The 5,681-nt window shown below is 43.1% G+C and overlaps 1 pseudogene; it reads left to right on the top strand.

The window, feature by feature from the left end:
• Positions 1-3,033: 3,033 nt before the first annotated feature.
• Positions 3,034-3,142, top strand: LOC133573375 (5S ribosomal RNA; annotated as a pseudogene).
• The last annotated feature ends 2,539 nt before the right edge of the window (positions 3,143-5,681 follow it).

The following is a 5,681-nucleotide window of genomic DNA, read 5'->3' on the forward strand; positions in this document are numbered from 1 at the left end:
GGTACCAGGCTGTACAGGTGCGGGTGCGGCGCGTCCATGGTCTCTCATCGGGGCCGATTTCCGGTACAGGGTAACCCGATGGATCAACGGAGGGCCAGAAAGCAACAAGGGAACCGTTTAATCCATTTCCCGTCCTGGCAGCGCTGGAAGAGCACGCTAACAGTACTCTCTGCTTTACCCGCCGGCCACTACGGGTGCTGCGGAAAGCTCAGGACTGGAAACCGGAAGAGGTGAGTTGGTATTCCTGACAGCAACGGGGGCAGGACATTTGGACCACCAAAATCAAAAGAAAAGTTATTTTTTATAGGTGGTTGAAACACCAACATACACCAGCAGAGACTCGAACTGTTTAGTGCAGTAGGACAAAATCAACAAAAACTTCTGACTCTGTGCACGGCAATTGCCAATGAAAAGGTTTTCATCTGTCAATCATCACACTGAAATATACCCAGAAATAAGTCATTTTTTTCTTCCTTATGTTGAATGTTCTCCCTGTTTCTCCGATGTATGATTTTTTTTGCATGATTTACACAGGATTTTGTAAATTACATTGCATTTCTTGTCTTGTTCTATTTTGTCTTTTGGATGTACAAGTAACTGTCTTGTTTTTGTGTGAGGTTTAACTGTTGTGTTTAATTTGTGTTTTTTCATGACACGCTGTATTGGTTCAGTTAATCGCCTAATGTATGGTAAGGTTATGACCTCTTTGTTCTTTATTTCAGGTTTGTCTTTGGGTTTCTTCTTTGTTCTCTGTTCCTTGTTTTTTACTTGTTGTTCCCCTTTTCTAATGGCCCAGGTTGGATATTGGCAATTTTTGAGTGCATTTTTGATGTGTTTCTCATCTTTCCTCTATCTTGTTCTTCTGTTATGACGTTGGCCCGTTCATAGAGCGTTCTCACGACTGATAGTTTGTGTGCTGTGGGATATTCGTAGGTCCAGAGTAGATATCGGTCGGTGTGTGTCAGTTTTCCATGAACGGTAATGTTTTGACTGCCGTCATCTTTGCGGTGGATTTTCATGTCCAAAAAAGTTATGGTCCCGTTCATTTCCTCTTCATGTGTGAATTTGATGTTTCCAGTCTTGTCAGTACTGTTGAGGTGGTCTGTAAGATCATGTGTGTGTCCCACTTTTATTTTCTCCAATTTGTCATCCACGTATCTTCTTCAGAAGGTGGGTCTGCAGTGTATGGGTGCTGTTTTGATGGCGGTGGTTTCCAGGTCTTCCATGAAGAAATTGCTCATTATTGCTGATAAAGGGTCTCCCATTGCAAAGCCCTCTTTTTGTGTGTATATTATTCCTTTGTATTGGAAGTATGTGGATTTTGCGACAAAACTGAGTAATATGTGTATGTCTTCCGGTTTGAGGTTTGTTAATGCTTTTAGAGTCCTGTCTTTTGTGATGCATTTATTGACGATGTGCAGGATGACATCTACTGGGGTTTTAGTGAACAATGAAATGACGTCATATGAAATAAACATTGCATCTGGTTCCAATTTTATTGTGTCGAGATCTCGTGCGAGTTGTTTTGAATTTTCGCAATGGCCAAGGAGAGGTTTTATTATTTCAACGAGCGCTTTTGATAAATTATATGTAACGGAATCTATACTGTCTACTATTGGGCGTAGTAGGGTATCTTTTTTGTGAATCTTGGGGGTACCGTATACTCTTGGGGTGATATTTGCTGTTGGTATTAAAAATTCATATTGATTTGCTTTCGACTAATGGTTTGAGGAGGGTCTTGAGCATTTTTTTTATTTTCTTCTGTGGGATTTTGTTTTATTATCTCTTATGTATTGTTATCTTTCAGCATTGTTTCCATTTGTTTTTCATATGCATCAGTGTCCATTATTACTGTTATTCTCCCTTTGTCTGCTGGTGTGTGCTGGCGAAGTTTACTAAGTCAGTGACAGAGAAAAGGCTGCACCTTGAAAAAAGTGGCATCAAAGAACTTCTTCAGAGTAAAAGAATCCAACAGATTCTCTGGGCACCTACAAGAGAGCAGATAGCTGACTGTTTGACAAAACGAGGTGCATCTGCACTTCAGCTCCTAAAGGTACTCAGTGTTGGAGAGTGGAAACTGGAATAGAGACTATTCTTTTGTGGACAGTTTTTTGTATAAGTTTTTTGTTGTTGGTCACCATGTTCTTACATTTTCATACTTATGGACATTAATAATAGACTGTGATTTTTTGTGTTTAAAAAAAATACAAAGAAAAAAAAAGTGGTAGATTGTAAAATGTTCTGTTTTTGCATTGCGCATTATTATGGTGCACTCTTTTAGTGTATTTACGGTAACTTCCAGCATGCATTGCTCTAGGCGCGGGCTCCGGTTGTTAGTCGGTTATGTGAACGGCAGTGGCCGGTTTGTTATTGTGTTCCCTGAACTTAAACTCAGTAAAGTATACGTATACAAAGAAGAAGGTTGTCGTCATTGAGTTATCAGCTTGTTGGCGTTATCTCCTCGTCTCTGCATCGGAAAGTCTCTCAAAGCGGCGGAGGGGGTTGAAGTGAATTATATTTATATAGCGCTTTTCTCTAGTGACTCAAAGCGCTTTACATAGTGAAAACCCAATATCTAAGTTACATTTAAACCAGTGTGGGTGGCACTGGGAGCAGGTGGGTAAAGTGTCTTGCCCAAGGACACAACGGCAGAGACTAGGATGGTGGAAGCGGGAATCGAACCTGCAACCCTCAGGTTGATGGCACTGCCACTCTACCAACCGAGCTATACATTCGTATCCAAGTCTTTCTTTAAGTTGCTCTAAAAGGTTCATTATGTCTTTTTATTCATATACTTTTTCAAATGTTCTTGTAATCAGGCCATATTTTCGGTATACTAGATTAAATCTTTACCTGACATGTATCATTGTCATCTGCAGTCTTCTTCAGAAGGGTCACCTGACCACAGTGACGTGAGGCAATGCGTCACTGTGGTCAGGTGAGTATTGTGTCACACACGCTTTGTTCTGTGCAGAAAGTTCCTATCAACCAGCTTGTCACATTTAAAAGTCTGATTTTGATGTTGTCTTCTCGGCTTATGGCCATACTACCCTGAGCACGCCAGATCTCGGAAGTTAAGCAGGGTCGGTCCTGGTTAGTACTTGGATGGGAGACCCCCTGGGAATACCAGGTGCTGTAAGCTTTTGGCGACGCGCCCTTTCCCCTTTTGCTTTTGTCACAACGGCTATACGTACTTGCCATACTTGTCAATACAGCTCTAAACAAAACACTGCTCTCCACCCAAAACCTTTTTGTTTAGTTTTGACTCGGTTTCGGATTGATAGCAAGATTTGCAGTATTGCCAACAGTGCTAACAGTGGAGCAAAAGTCCAAAGAGTTCGACAGGCTGAGAAAAAGAGCAGTGATTTTTGTATCACACACACGCTTTGCTCATTGCAGAAAGGTCCTGTCAATCAGCTTGTCACATTTAAATGTCTGATTCTGAGGTTAACTTCTCGGCTTACGGCCATACTACCCTGAGCATGCCCGATCTCGGAAGCTAAGGCCTGTTAGTCAGGCCTGGTTAGTACTTGGATGGGAGACCGCCTGGGAATACCAGGTGATGTAAGCTTTTGGCGACGAGCCCTTTCCTCCTTTGGCTTTTGTCACAGCGGCCATACGTACTTGCCATACTTACGCCCATACTACCCTGAGCACGCTGGACGGAGCAGTGTGGCAGAGGCTTGCAGCAGACCTCTCTCTAGAGAGCAATATTTGGAAGTTTTTAGCCAGAATTCTCATCTTTTTCTTTCCAAATTTCTGTTGCTTTTGCATTTGGAGTGCTGTTGGCCTCCACAACCCACCCTCAGCGACTCCAGCTGGTTGGGGGGCACCTTTTTTTTGAGGAGCAAATGGAGACCTGCGGCCACATGCACGACATGCTGGAGAAGGACACGCAACACAAAGAAACCACAGAAGGAAAAAATGATTTTGGAGTGCAGAGACATCTGGCAATAACCGTGGAGGTCCTCAGCGAAGAGAAAATTGCAGCAAAGGATGTCATCAAGATTATTGTTGGCAGCCGAAGGGAAGACAAAGTTTCCTGATGGTCTTAAAATCAGAAACAACACATTGCTGTCTTATGAAGCAAGGAGATATGAGCTGATTGTTTCTTTCATGGGACTCCCTGTATATATTACAGATGAGGAGATTTTCAAAAAGTTGCAAGATTGGGGGGTAACAGCAATGTCACCAATTACCGTATTTTCCGCACTATAAGGCGCACCTAAAAACCACAAATTTTCTCAAAAGCTGACAGTGCGCCTTATAACCCGGTGCGCTTTATATATGGATAAATATTAAGATTCATTTTCATAAAGTTTAGGTCTCGCAACTACGGTAAACAGCCGCCATCTTTTTTCCCTGTAGAAGAAGCGCGCGGTGCATGCTGGGATATGTGACGTTTTATTTCCATTTGTGTGTTTATGTAAAGACCCCAAAATGGCTCCTATTAAGTGTGTTGTCTGTCTAATTATAAATAATGCAGACGAGGCGTGTTAACTGAGTTCTCAACGTTTACTCACAGCGTGCTAACTGCCAGCATACAACGCTTCTCAGGGCTACCGCGCATGCTCGTAACTATCGTTGCATGCTGGGTAGTGTAGTTGTTATATTTGCTAGCTCATAACAGCACATTGAGAGACACGCTTACGCGCTTAATTCAATACTCGCCGTCATTCCGGGTGGATTGACAAAAGACCTCCAGCCGCTAGATATTGGTGTCAACAGGGCATTCGAAGCTAGACTGCTAACTGCGTGGGAACAATGGATGACAGAAGGCGAACACACCTTCACTAAGACGAGGAGGCAGCGCCAGACGACGCCAACATCTGCCAGTGGATCGTAAATTTGCCCAACTTTTCACTTCGGACACCGAAGACGAAGGATTTACGAATGAAGAATAACTTCAGAAAGTGAGCGCTATGTTTATTTTGTGTGTTGTGACATTAACGTTCGAGCAACATTATGTTGCTATTGCTCTGCACTATTTTGAATTTTACTATGTTTGTGATTGCACATTTGCGTACATTTTGGGAGTGAACAGAGTTGTTAGAACGCTGGTTTTTAATATATTATTAAAGTTTGACTGACCTATCTGACTGTTTTTTTGACATTCCCTTTAGCGCAGCGTAGGCGCGGCTTATAGTCCGGGGCGGCTTATTGGTGGACAAAGTTATGAAATATGCCATTCATTGAAGGTGCGGCTAATAATCCGGTGCGCCTTTTAGTGCGGAAAATACGGTAAAAGACGAAAGTGGCCAAAGTTAAGTTTAATGAAAAGGTGCGCTCACTTCCTTTCGCCACCAAATTGAAACACTCGAAGGACCAGAATATTTCAAAGTCATACATGACCAGCAGGTCCGAGTATGCAGACTTTGCCTTCAGCCTGGACATATTTTTGAGAGAATGCCCAGAATTTAAATGTTTTATATGCAGGGGGCAAGGACATTATGTCAGAGTGTGTCGGCGGTGCGGCACTGAGGAAGAAGCAAGAGACTCACGGCACGGTGAGGAGGAGCCACAAAACATGGAGGAACACATAGCAGCGATGCACGTGTGCAGCAAGTCTCACACCAACAGGAGCAGCATCGAAGACACACCTGAAACGGAGCAGAAAGACGGCTGCCACCAGGAAGGAGAGACGGGGGAAGGAGTTTCAACAGGAGGAGATCTGCAAGTGA

This window comes from Nerophis lumbriciformis, linkage group LG30 (assembly GCF_033978685.3).
Source record: "Nerophis lumbriciformis linkage group LG30, RoL_Nlum_v2.1, whole genome shotgun sequence".
Classification (NCBI taxonomy): domain Eukaryota; kingdom Metazoa; phylum Chordata; class Actinopteri; order Syngnathiformes; family Syngnathidae; genus Nerophis; species Nerophis lumbriciformis.